The sequence below is a fragment of the Glycine max genome, chromosome 1 (genome assembly GCF_000004515.6).
Source record: "Glycine max cultivar Williams 82 chromosome 1, Glycine_max_v4.0, whole genome shotgun sequence".
In the NCBI taxonomy this organism is placed as follows: Eukaryota; Viridiplantae; Streptophyta; class Magnoliopsida; order Fabales; family Fabaceae; genus Glycine; species Glycine max.
Window position 1 is genome coordinate 49,571,326 of NC_016088.4, and position 14,791 is coordinate 49,586,116.

A 14,791-nucleotide genomic window follows, 5' to 3' on the forward strand; every position below is an offset into this window, starting at 1 on the left:
GTGTTACCCTTTCCCAAGCGTATAACCCCTAAAACTGATGCATGCATTGAATCTTAAATATTTATTGGGGATTATCCTCTCCCGAGCGAATAAAACCCAAAAAGAAATCTAAGAATGAATGCAAGAATACAAGAAAAGAATTAGAACAGAAAAACCTGGAATAAATTCCTTTGCATTGATAACTCTTGAAGCTCATCGTACATCGTTGGCTTTTTAGGCCTGCCAGGCCCTAGCTAGGGGATTAGCCACTCATGGCCATTGAGGGCTTACAACTGGGGGTGAAAGAAGGAATGGGGATAATAAAACAAAGAATAATAAGAGAGGAAGGAAAGCTTAGGCTTGAAGTACTGGGAGTGGTGCTCTGAGACGAGGTGAAGTTTCCTTGGGACTGCCTCTCTATTTATAGTTGCTGAAGTGGGCTTATAGGCCTTCGTAGTCGCACTCAGCGCCACACCTCGCGCTTAGCGCGTTCAGATCGCGCGCTGGGCACGCCATGCACGCTTAGCCTGTGCTTCTGTTGGATCGCGCGCTGGGCGCCTAGCTGGGCTTAGCGCGCGTAACGGTTTCTACTCCTTCGTGCTTAACGCCACGCTTAGCGCCTGCAGCTAGTTGCTCGCTTAGCGCCTGTGCGCGCTTAGCGCCACTGTTGGGCTGGGCCTGCTTCAGAATTCCTTTTTTTTCTTCCTTTCTGTTGCCACTTTTGCTTAATGTACCCTTTTTTTTCGTATCTGCAACTAGAAATTCAATTAAATTAATTTTTTCAACTTTTAAATATAAATAAATGCTAAATAATTAATTTTAAGTCAAAATTTGACTATTTAACTACTATTGATTCACAATTATTTAGCAGTTATCAAAATCCCCCAAATTAAACTTTGCTTGTCCCCAAGCAAACCAAGAATAAAAATAAATTTCCAAACAAGTTCTGAGTGTTTCAACACTGTCAATGGCCTTAGTTCCTCCTTCTTCCAGTGGTCCTTTCCGCATCTGTCAACATCTCGAAATGAAAGCATAAAACACAAAAGTGGAATTAGTCAGTCCTTTGGAATCTTGATCAAATCTGGCTTGCCTTACTTTCCTCATAAGGCTGGTGTTTCCCTCTGCTCACAAGTGTACGGTTTAGTGTCTGCAATTTTGCTAACAACCTGCAAGTAAGACTCCAAAGTTTTGCATTTCCTCTTAAGTATAGTTATCTTTAGTTACCTTCAGATGGATCACTAAGGACTTTATTGGCTTGTATTGGGGCTTGGCTTACAAAAAATCATGGTTTTTCTTGAGAATTCAACTTAGGATTAAGAGAGCAAAAATTCTAATACTTTCGATGCCTTCTTCTTAACCCTTTTATTTCCCCACAACACTTTTCTTTTGACACCTCTCTTGCTCTTTGTTTCTGCCCTTTATTTTACTCATTTTCATTCTTTTTTTTTTTTGGAATGGGCTTCTAGTTTGTGAGAGGTGTCTTCCTATATGCTGTACTATTGTCTTAGCTACCTATTTTCCAAAATCCCCCAAATTAAGACCTTTATAACCCATTTTTGCTCTCTTATCATCCTAAAGGGTAGGACTATCATTTTATTGGCTCAAGGTTTAATTCAAAATAATATATAGGCTCAATCATGGGTGCAAGGGGAAAAAGATGATGTCGGGTTGGCTTTTTGGCTAAGTAGCTAGATATAACAAACATGGCCTTGATCATATCCACCTTAAGTAACTATTCTAACAATCCAAGAGTGATGCAAAACCAGGAACTTAAAAACAGGCGTTTTCTCTCACAATTAAGTTCACACTCTCACCGGAATTAAAGCAAGTATACGACATACCAGTTATGACCTTGTTCCATCAGACTAACCTTCCCACCTTGTGCTATTCATGTTCCATTTCCTGACCTGACTTGTGCTTCCAGAACCAATGTTTCCAAGGACTAGTGGCATCTCAAGTGTTTGAACCTTCCAGAACAAGCTCAAAAATTATGATTGCTCAAGTTTACCATGCAATTATTACTCAGAAAACAAATACTGAAATTCTAATATTATTACTACTACTTCTTTTTAATACCTAAACAGACCACATAAACGAAACATAAGAAAGAAGAAAACAAAACATAAAAGAAACAACAAAACATAAAAGGAAAACATCAAAAGAAAAATCAACTGCCTCCGCCCAAGTCTGCCCATGGGCCCCAGTCAGCGGTGGCTAAGTCAGCAATGAGGTCCTCATCGACCGCAGGATCCTCAGCGGCTCCAGAAGGCTCTTCCCCCCTGTCAGTGGAGGGCTGGTCTCCTGGCCAGGCAACTCGCTGACGATAAGCCTCTGGAGTGGTGAGCGAGGGGTCCATCTGCAGGTGTAGGGACAGCCTGTGCATATTCTCCATGATGAGCTGTTGTCCAACGTGAAGGGACCTCAGCATCTGCCCATGCGTGTCCATGGATGCTGAGGTGGAAGCAGATGGATGTCGCGGTCTCTGAGATGGCTGAGACGGAGGCTGGGTAGGAAGAGGGGCCTCGGATGCCGACGCTGAAGCTCTGGTGCGTGTGCAGCGAGGCCCAGGAAAGGTGATCGATGGGTCGGCGGGGTTCCAGCAATTCTTCTTCACATAGGCCAAGTTGATCGCAGGGCTGAGTGACTCAAAGATCAGGGTATCAGAAACCACCACCTGAATGTCACACAACGTTGTAATTAACGTTGGGAACCCGAGCCTCGAGGTGCTGGACTGGGCAATCTGACTGATCTGCTGTGAAATAAAGCTGCCCACATCCATATCCATGCGGCTCACCAAACCGTAGATCAAGCGGGCCCTGTCAAGATTAACATCATATGTGTGAGAAGTGGGCGCGATATCATAATAAGAAAGGACACTCTATGTCTGTGCGAGTGTCGTCATGTCCTTCCTCAGCAGCTTCCAGGGGAGTCCATCAGCATTAAGGACAAAACGCCCCCCTGGAGTACACAGTGTGGCCGCGATGGTATCAGGATCGGGGTGAGTGCTGAGGTATCTGGTGTATGCTGGGTACTCCTCCCCGTCCTCTAAGATAACCGGGGTGTCGAGGAAGTCGTTAATGGTGTCAGCATCAAAACGAACGACCTGTCCTCGCACCCTGCAGAATCTGGGACTGTGGTCCTCTGGATCATAAAGGTTCGAATAGAACTCTTTCACCATAGCCACGTCGATCAGCTTCTCCGGTAGGTGAGTCAGCACCTGGTCCCATCTGCGCCGCCTGAGTTCCTGGAGGAACTCGTCAAACATCCCGGGCCCAAGTTCAACATTCCTCTCCAGAAGGATGTTCCGGAGCTGAATGTTGTCTTGGTACCTGTGCCAAGCGATCTCAGATGTGAAGCGGGAAGTGTCCCAGTTGGACGCTTCCCTTGGTGTAGGCACGGCTCGGCGCTTGCGAGAAGCCATCTGAAAAAAAAACAGAACCACAAAAACAGACTGCAGTCAGTATACATAGGGGTGTAAAAAGCAGAAAGAGAGGGGGTGCAGTTATGGAAAATGGGGGTGCAGAAAGTAGAAAAAGGGGTGAAGTTATAAAGAATGGGGGTGCAGAAAGTAAAGAAGAAGGGGTAAGGAGAGTAGACAGGGGGTGCAAGAAGCAAGGCGCGAGGCTGCTGGGCCTTGAGGCCCAGCTCCGCGCTTGGCACGCCTGTCTGATGAAGGAGGCACGCGCTTAGCGCCACTAGAACGCGCTTAGCGCGTTCGCTGAAGTTGATGAGCGCGCTTAGCGCGGCCGTGCTGGCTAAGCGCGGGCTTCGTGGTGGCTCCTGCGTCTCGCGGCGGCTTAGCGCGCTCCTCGTTTTGTTCTCCCCCTTGTTTGTTCCCGCTAAGCCTATGTGCAAGGCTTAGCAGGATGATACCTGCAAACGCTACAGCACAATCTAGATTCAAGTATTACCTAGTTGTTCTAGTTAATCTGCTTGAAAAGCACGAGAACTAGGTGAGTACAAAAGTAATGCAGAGAAAGAGGGTTCTGAGAGTTAGAAGGCGCAGAAGAATGAAAAAAATGTGGGGTACTGGATTAAAAACCCCCTGGGAGGCAACTGAAGGGTTGGGGGGTTTCGAAAACTCCCCAAAATTAATTATACTTGCGCTTAGCGCGCCTGTGGCTGCTAAGCGCACCAAGGGAAGTGCCCCTTGGTTGCCCCTCAGATTTAAAATTCAAAATTCAAAAATTCTACCTGGGCGCGTAGCGCGAGGTCGCGCGCTAAGCGCGTGACTTCGTGCAGCCCATTTCACTTCTGCTATTGGTACCCCTCCTTTTGCTATCTATACCTGTGGGCCTTTGCTTTTCGTACCCCCTGTTTGCTGTTTGCACCTGTTGGGTTTTTTTTTTTTTTTTTTACAGAAAAAATAAAGGTACTACATTTTTACACTAAATGTTGGGTTGCCTCCTAACCAGCGCTTAGTTTATTGTCCTTAGCTAGACAGTAGGCCCTCTCAAGGATCATTTAAATAGATAATGGTCGTCAATCGCTCTAATTGTCCTCCGTTATACGGCTTTAAGCGTTGGCCATTGACGATCCATTTCTTCTCGAAGCTCCCTTCTCTAGGGTCCACCAATTCTACTGCTCTATGAGGTCTAACTTCTTTTATGATAAACGGCCTTGACCACTTGGACTTCAGCTTACCTGGGAACAGCCTTAGTCTTGAGTTAAAGAGCAATACTCGCTGTCCTGGCTGGAATTCTCTCCTCTGCAGCTTCTTATCATGATATGCCTTCGTTTTTTCCTTGTAAATTCTGGACGATTCATAGGCATTCAGTCTCATCTCTTCTAACTCCTGAAGCTGCAATTTCCTCTTTTCCCCGCATGCATTATTGTCAAAGTTAAGCAATCGGAGAGCCCAATATGCTTTATGCTCCAGCTCCACTGGTAAATGGCATGACTTCCCATACACTGGCTGAAACGGTGATAAGCCGATGGGGGTCTTGAACGTTGTCCTATAGGCCCAGAGAGTATCATTGAGCTTCAAGGCCCAATCCTTTCTGGATGATGCAACTGTCTTCTCCAAGATTCGCTTAAGCTCCCTGTTAGAGATTTCTGCTTGGCCATTCGTCTGAGGATGATAAAGTGTGGCCACCTTATGTCGGACATTATAGTGCTCCAGGACTTTCTTCAACTGGTTGTTGCAGAAGTGCGTTCCTCCATCACTGATCAAGGCTCGTGGGACTCCGAAGTGAGAGAAAATGTTCTTCTTTAGAAATTTGATTACTACCCTGGCATCGTCCTTCGGCGTAGCTATAGCCTCCACCCACTTGGAGACATAATCCACTGCTACCAAGATGTAAATATTCCCATATGACGAAGGCAGGGGTCCCATGAAGTCTATGCCCCAACAGTCAAAGATTTCCACTTCCATGATGTTCTGTAAGGGCATCTCATTTCTCCGCGATATCCCCCCTGTTCTCTGGCATCTATCACAACAATGCACAAACTCGTAAGCATCTTTAAAAAGAGAGGGCCAGAAAAAACCTGATTGTAGCACTTTTGCTGCTATTTTGTCCCCGCTATGATATGCGCCGTATGATGAACTGTGACAATGCCAAAGAATGCTTTGTGCTTCTTCCTTTGTGACACATCTTCTCAATACATTATCTGCCCCTGCTTTAAACAAATGGGGGTCATCCCACACATAGAAGCGTGCATCGTGTAGAAATTTCTTCCTCTGATTCCAAGTGTACTCCTCTGGAATGACTCCCGTGGCTTTGTAGTTTGCCATGTCTGCAAACCAAGGTCTGGTGGCAACCTGCAAAAGAAACTCATTAGGAAATTCATCTCTTACCTCTGGCTCTTCCTTGGTGACTTCTTCATTCTTTAACCGAGATAAGTGATCGGCTACCACATTCTCGGATCCTCTCTTATCCTTGATGACGATGTCAAATTCTTGCAATAAAAGGACCCATCTAATCAACCTTGGCTTCGAGTCTGTTTTGGCGAGCAGGTGCTTGATGGCAGCATGATCTGTAAAAATGGTGACCTTCGATCCTATCAAGTATGACCTGAACTTCTCCAAGGCAAAGACAACAGCTAGCATTTCCTTTTCCGTGGTGGCATAATTCAACTGTGCTTCATTCAGGACCCTGCTAGCATAATAAATAGCATGAAATACCTTATCGTGTCTCTGTCCGAGGACTGCTCCTATGGCATAATCACTGGCATCGCACATCAGCTCAAAGTCTTTACTCCAGTCGGGTGCAATCATCACAGGTGCAGTAGTGAGCTTGTCCTTCAGTGTCTGAAATGCTGCTGAACATTCTTCATCAAACTTGAAGGCCACATCTTTATTCAGCAGGTTGCTTAGGGGTCTAGCAATTTTCGAGAAATCCTTGATGAACCTCCTGTAGAACCATGCATGCCCTAAGAAACTTCTGACACCTTTAACATTCAATGGTGGTGGCAGCTTCTCTATGACATCTATCTTTGCCCGGTCAACTTCAATCCCTCTAGCTGAGATCTTGTGGCCCAGGACTATGCCCTCTTGGACCATGAAATGACACTTCTCCCAGTTCAACACTAAATTAGTCTCTACACACCTCTGAAGTACCATCTCTAGGTTCCTCAAACAACTGTCAAATGAGGATCCGAAAACCGAGAAGTCATCCATGAACACCTCGATGCTTTTCTCCACCATGTCTGAAAAAATGGCCAGCATGCACCTCTGAAACGTGGCTGGTGCATTACATAACCCGAATGGCATCCTTCTGTAAGCAAAGATGCCAAAAAGGCATGTGAAGGCCGTCTTCTCCTGGTCTCTAGGGTCCACCGCAATCTGATTATATCCCGAGTATCCATCCAAGAAACAATAATACGCCTGCCATGCGAGTCTCTCCAGCATCTGATCCATGAAAGGTAGAGGGAAGTGGTCCTTTCGGGTGGCCTCATTCAGCTTGCGATAGTCGATGCACATTTGCCAGCCAGTGACAATTCTTGTTGGTATCAAGTCATTCTTCTCATTCCGCACCACTGTCATTCCACCTTTCTTGGGAACCACCTGTACTGGGCTTACCCAAGCGCTGTCAGAGATGGGATATATGAGCCCAGCCTCCAAGAGCTTGAGCACCTCCTTTCTGACCTCTTCCTTCATTGTCGGATTTAGCCGTCTCTGGGGTTGCCGGACTGGCTTGTAATCCTCTTCCATCATTATTCTGTGCATGCAATAAGCAGGGTTGATTCCCTTGAGATCCGATATATGCCATCCAATAGCTTCCCTGTGTTTCTTGAGGATATCTACCAACCTGTTTTCTTCTTCTATCGTGAGCGCATTGCTGATTACTAGAGGCTTGTCTTCCTCCAAGAACACATACATTAGATGATCTGGCAATATCTTCAACTCTACCTTCTTCTTCTCGGACGGAACTTTCTCTTCTAGCGTCTCAAACTTGGCTTCTCCCTCCGGAATACTGTCTTGTCGATCCAAGTCTTCCAAGCAAGCCTTTAGATCTTCCTCCTCTTCACTGGTTAGACAGTCCAAAGCATTTATCATTGCTTTCTCCAGTGAAGATTGTGGTGTCTCAAGAATACTGACGTCTTCTTTATCAATCTCTTCTACTCTGAAACACTTCCAACCTTCCTGTGGATACTTCATTGCTTTGAAGAGGTCGAAGGTGATCTTCTGGTTGTCAATACTCAGCTCCAAGTTCCCATTCCCCATATCCACCACACAGTTGGCAGTCAGCATGAATGGTCTGCCTAAGATGAGGGGAATGTTTGTGTCTTCTTCGATATCCATGATGACAAAGTCCATCGGGAAAGTAAAGTGGCGTGCCTTGACTAGGACATCTTCTACCACCCCGTAAGGCCTCGTAATCGAGCGGTATGCTAGTTGAAGCGTCATCTTGATAGGATCTATCTTCAGATTCCTAATTCTTTTACACATTGACAAGGGCATCAGATTGATACTCGCTCCTAAGTCAATGAGGGCCTTGTTCACCGTCTCCTTCCCTATGGTGCATGGGATGGTAATACTTCTGAGGTCCTTAAACTTCTTGGGTAGCTTCCTCTGTATTATAGCACTGCAGTTACCCCCTAACACAATGTTCTCATTGTCAATGTACTTCCCCTTCTTGGTGAGGATGTCTTTCATAAATTTGGAGTAGAGGGGCATCTGCTGTAAGGCTTCCCCGAATGGCATAGTGATCTCCAGCCCTTTGAATATTTCCAAGAAACGCTTGAAGTAGCGTTCCTTGTTCTTCTTGGTGGGCACCACAGGATATGAGAGATCTTGTGGTGGGGCTGGTGGTTCTTCTTTCCTGGCTTCCCGCGCTTTCTAGCTCTTGGTTGTAGGTGGTGATGTCACCTTCTCTTCTTCTTCTGTCCTTACCTCCTGTGTCTCTATCCTGTATTCCTCTGTTTGGTCTTCTTCTTCAACCTTACCTTCCTCCTGTTCTTTCTTCTGCCCTCGAGTTAGCACAGCCTTGCATTCTTCCTTTGGATTCTTCTTTGTGTTAGCCCCGAAAGTTCTAGTGGGCCGTTCAGCTTTGTCTTGTGCCAATTGGCCCATTTGAACTTCCAGATTCTGAATGGCTGCATCTGTGCTCTTCTGATGGGATCGTGTTTCCTGGATGAATTGCAGCAACAGTTCTTCTATGTTGGTGGGCTTGTCTTGCTGATTGGGGCCCTGGCTAGGATGCTGGTATAGCGGTTGGTATGGTTGTTGATTCCTTTGCTCCTTGTACTAGTTTCCCTGATTCCTCCACCCTGAACCTTGCATGAAGTTTCTTCCTTGATTGAATCCTGGTAGCCCGTGATTGAATCTTGTTCCCCCTTGGTGGAATCCAGATGAGTTCCCCTGGTTGTAACCCTGGAATCCGCAATTTGGTATGCCCATATAGTTTACTTCTCGAGAAGTATCCTGTTGGCTTACACATTGTCCAAGCTCATGGGTTCCTCCGCATGTGGGGCATCCTTCTACCTGCAAAACAGATGAGTGGGAAGAACTTACCGCTTGTAACTGTTGAGGTAATTTGCTGAGGGTTTCGGTAAGGGCTTCAATCTGCCTCGTCAACAGCTTGTTCTGTGCCAATGTCGCGTCTTGCGTGCCAAGTTCCAAAAGGCTTCTTTTTGTAGGCACATAGCTTCGATCACGAAGGATTGCTTGATCACTGGCCGCCATGTTCTCGATAAGCTCCATCGCTTCTTCGGGAGTCTTCAGTTTGATTTTTCCCCCTGCGGATGCGTCTAGTAGCTATTTCGAGTGAGGTCGCAAGCCATCGATGAATATATTCAATTGTACCGGCTCGCTGTATCCGTGTGTCGGTGTCTTTCGTAACAGCCCGTGAAAACGGTCTAGTGCTTCGCTGAGGGACTCATCCGAGAATTGATGGAAAGAGGAAATCTCCATTTTCCCTTCGGCGGTCTTCGACTCTGGGAAGTACTTCTTTAAAAACTTTTCCACTACTTCTTCCTAGGTTCTTAAGCTGTTGCCTTTGAAAGAGTGCAACCATCGTTTTGCCTCTCCTGCTAGAGAAAAAGAGAAGAGGTTAAGGCGTACCGCATCTTCTGGGACTCCAGCGATTTTTACGGTGTTGCATATTTCGATGTACGAGGCAAGGTGAGCATATGGATCTTCACTTGGAAGACCATGGAAGAGGTTCCCTTGGATTAGCTGAATAAGGGAATGCGGGTAGGAGATATTTGCGGCTTGCACCTCCGGTCTTGCAATGCTCGTGAAGAACTGAGGAGTGGCGGTGTTGGAGAAGTCCTCTAGGGTGACTCTCTAGGGTGACTCTTCGTGCCGGTTCCCCGTCCATTTCAGCGTGATGTGGAGAAAGAGGAGGTGAGGTGTAACTGCTTCCTTCGGTGTCTTGTTCCCTTCTTCTTCTTGCAGCGTTGTTACGCCGACAAGTGGCTTCAATTTCTAAGTTGATAGGGACAACGTCTCCAGATGCAGTCCTAAGTCGCATAAAAACAAAAAAGGCACTACCCGTGCAATTATGGAATAAAGAAAGAATAGAAGTAAAGAGAAAAAATACTAAAAGAATAAGCCAAGAAAAGAAGAGTTGGGCTTACAAACTGATATAGTATGGTAATTAAGTGCGAAAATAAAATCCCCGGCAACGGCGCCAAAAACTTGTTGAGACTTTGGCAAGTGTACCAATCGCTCTTAAGTAGTAAACCTCGGAAGTCCGAGTATCGTTCCGCAGGGATTTTATTGCACTTATTAGATACTTCTCAATTTGTAAGTAAGAGTAAAATAATAAAAGCAGGAATAAATGTAGGAATATAGTGCTATTACTAAAACAAATAAGTAAAAAGGAAAAACAATTGATAAAGATGCCAAGACCAGACAAATCCAATTGGCCTACGATGCATGTAAATATGATATTCATTATCAATGAAATGGTATTAGTTCTACCCACATCTGTTGACTACTTGCCCCTGATGCCTCACGTTGGCAAGCCTATTTTAACTACCTATCTCCCAAATGCCTTTGCGAAGATTCAATAATTAAAATGCATTAAGGTTAAGTTCTAGATGTTGCTTAAATGCATGGGCAGTGTGTTATCATTCTATGCCTAGCAATGGTAACCCAAGGATTCTTTTCTTAAGATGTTCTATTAGGTGTTACCATTTCCCAAGCGTATAACCCATAAAACTGATGCATGCATTGAATCTTAAATATTTATTGGGGATTACCCTCTCCCGAGCGAATAAAACCCAAAAAGAAATCTAAGAATGAATGCAAGAATACAAGAAAAGAATTAGAACAGAAAAACCTGGAATAAATTCCTTTGCATTGATAACTCTTGAAGCTCATCGTACATCGTTGGCTTTTTAGACCTGCCAGGCCCTAGCTAGGGGATTAGCCACTCATGGCCATTGAGGGCTTACAACTGGGGGTGAAAGAAGGAATGGGGATAATAAAACAAAGAATAATAAGAGAGGAAGGAAAGCTCAGGCTTGAAGTACTGGGAGTGGTGCTCTGAGACGAGGTGAAGTTTCCTTGGGACTGCCTCTCTATTTATAGTTGCTGAAGTGGGCTTATGGGCCTTCGTAGTCGCGCTCAGCGCCACACCTCGCGCTTAGCACGTTCAGATCGCGCGCTGGGCACGCCATGCACGCTTAGCCTGTGCTTCTGTTGGATCGCGCGCTGGGCGCCTAGCTGGGCTTAGCGCGCGTAACGGTTTCTGCTCCTTCGTGCTTAACGTCACGCTTAGCGCTTGCAGTTAGTTGCTCGCTTAGCGCCTGATGCGCGCTTAGCGCCACTGTTGGGCTGGGCCTGCTTCAGAATTCCTTCTTTTTCTTCCTTTCTGTTGCCACTTTTGCTTAATGTACCCTCTTTTTTCGTATCTGCAACCAGAAATTCAATTAAATTAATTTTTTCAACTTTTAAATATAAATAACTGCTAAATAATTAATTTTAAGTCAAAATTTGACTATTTAACTACTATTGATTCACAATTATTTAGCAGTTATCAGATTTCAACCTATATGAGAAACTATCATAAAGCATAATGTTGAATTTAATGAGAAAAAAGAATAAGCTATAGACAACTCAGAAAGATTTAGTGATACATCCAAAAGTAAACAAAAGAAAATCTTACATGTTAGTCTTTTAAAACATAACGATCAATGCAACTATTTTCACCCATATTTAGCTCGGACTCCTTGTACTTGAGAAGAAAAAGTGATAAACATATATTATAATAGCATTCATATAGAGCCATCATCAAAACAAAGCAACAACAGACAACTCTCTTTGAGAAATTAGAAACTAATCTCCAAATTGACATTTGGAGGGCATCAAGCATGACACTTTCTTAAGCAGTTTACGTAATTAGATAAGAGTTTGAGTTTCCCTACCTATTGTCAACACACATTTTGAAACAGGTCTGGGTCATCCTGAATGGTAAAAGCAATAAAATGTTAGCCAAATGAATTATTGTGCCACAGATAAATCTTCTCAAACAAAATGCAGTCATTATTCTACATTATACTTTGTAATGGCAAACACTATCAAATATCAAGGTAAGCAAGAGCAAGGAAACCTACTTGTTGAATAATTCAAATCGATACTCATTCTCCTTTTCCAAAAAAGAAAGTTTAAACTTGGAATCACATTGGGGTGTCAAATTAACAACATCGACATTTAGATCTGTTTTTCCAAAATATGAACAAGAGAAAAGACAACATAGGTGAATCCAATTGTGTCTGACTTGGTTTCCATATAAACAACCTCTGCATAATAAAAAAAAGAATTTAAGTTCAATAATAAAAAATGAAACCAAACAAACATAATTAATTCATCCAATATTTCTGTGATAACCATCCAAAACTGAAGCATAAAACACAGTAAGGAAGTCAAAAAAAAAATACCTACAATTACGATCGATATAGTAGAGGCCATGGGTGGAGAATCCAGAGCATGTATCCAACTTGAGTGCTTGAAGTATGTGTCTGCACGAACGAGCTAAAACTTAAAAATCTGAATCCCTTACAATCATATGCCGAAAGTGAAGCGACTTCAAGCAATCGAAGTATTGAGGGATCTCTCTAACCCATGATGTGACGAAACCTCGCCAATCCTCCGATATCAGGTTGAACATCATCGCCTATGGCTTTCCCTTCAACTTTAGTGACTCGAGGTGCGGGAACTACCGTCTTAACCGGTCGGGCATGGTGGTTTAACACAATGCGATTGTCATGTGCTTACACGTGCTGCAGCACACCTACAACACGGTGTTGCGGTCCTTGGAGTCGTATATGTATAACATCACACAATCTAGCACCACATCCGATAACCTCATTGTCATTTGCTTTGCGTCTTGATCCTCCATAAATGCAAAAAAAATGTGTGAAAAACGTCACCGTCAAATCAGTTTTAAAATAACAAGAAAGGAAGATTGGGCGTTGAACGAAGATGTGAGGAATTTTTAGGAGGAGGAATTTTGCATTGAAGACGAGCCAATCGGATCATAAACGAACCGTTGAACCTGTCATCAGTGGCGAAAAGGCCAGAGTCAACGAAAGCAAAGTTCTAGAGGCCAAGGATTTGGGAAGGGGGAGAGAAATTAGAAACCCTAACGCAAGAGAGGGAGAGTGAAGCACAAGAGTAGACAAAGACATTTCAAAATTAAAAATGCATTCACTTCTAAGACGGTTTTTACAAAAGTGTCTTAGAATGACAATCTTTTAAGACGGTCTTCGAGAAACCGTCTTGGAATGACAATTTTCAAGACAGTTTTCATCAAACTATCTTCATTAAAAAATCTCGTATTTACAAAATTTTCACCACCTTATATACTAAGACGATTCTTTAGGAACCGTTATCATTTCGCCGTCATAGAATCACTTTTTCTAGTGGTGTTTTTTTATCAAACAATATAAAAAAGGATAAAGAAATAACAACGCTTTGTTATTAGAATCGGAATTAATTACATGATGTATTGGATCTTAGGCATACACAATTATTCCCAACACTGCATCCATTTGATTTTCTATAACTTCCTAGATTTCAACATGCTGCCAGACTTGCTTTGCTCTATGACAACTAACAAATATATGTAAAGAATTTTTTTTGTCATTCAGACAAAAAATACATTCAACTGGACATGATATACCTTGTTGATTCAGCCTTTCTCAGGTAGGTAAACAACATCTTAGAATTATTCATATGAAGTGTTTGATCTTTGGTTGGACTTAGAGCTTCCTGATTTCAAGTCAATTACCAACAATCTTTATGTTTTATATTTCTCTAAACAAGATCACGGTGGGATACATGAAAATGGAAAGAACGAAGTGAGAAACTTACTTCTCAAAAGATAGCCCAAGAAATGCTACAAGTTTTTTTTCGGGTTCAAGAATGTGAAAAAGATGTGTAACAGAGGGGCACCAAGATGATCCAACAAGAACAAGCTCAATCATACATACGAAAAGTTAGCGGGCAAGGAAGGACACTTCTTCCTCTCACAAAAAAGGACTATCACACCAATGGTTTCAAAACTACAAGATAACTAGCTACTACAAAAAGAGAGATAGGCACACATTAGTGAACAATGGGTAGATTGTCTTGTAATGATTAGGGTCAAGGTCAGGGACTTGAGTTACAATGAGTTACAAATAAAGCTATATTTGACAAAAGTTGGTTTAAGAGGCAAATACTTACTAATATGGCATTGTGGTTGTTTTTGTATGCACATGGGACTCCCTTATGCTCAAGCTATTCCATATTTAATAAATCTTTAATTTTAAATTGATATAACTTATGTTTAGAAGTTTTTATCCAAAAAAATTAATTAATAGTAAAATTAATTACAAAATATTTATCGATTTTTTTAAAGAGAGGTAATCTAATGGTTATCTAAAGTTGTTTTTAACTTGTAATACATGTTTAGTTTCCAGTTTCCTACATCATGTGTGCAAAGTCTCAAGTTAGAAAGAATTGTATGTGTTTTAGCCTATTTGAGGCAATAATAAGGTGCATTTCATGTCCCTAACAATTTGAAACCTACAATTAACTCCTTAGTTTAAAATTAAACACACATAAACCAAGTGATTAAACACAAATTACTAATATATTGAAGTTAAGGTTGAATGTTTGAGTAATACTTGAATTCAATCCTTGGTGGAAACAATTCTTGGTCAAGCTTTACTTACCTTCTAGTTGAACTCTGGATTAGTCAGGGTCCATTTCTCCTGATAAACTGGAGGGTTAAGATAAAAAAAAATTAAACATATAAATACTTACTAGCATGAAAGTGATTAGAAAGAAGCAAAATAATAAAACTCAATGTTACATAGAAGAATGAGATGGAAAACATGCTAAAAGCATAATTGCATGTGAGTTGAACTGAATGAA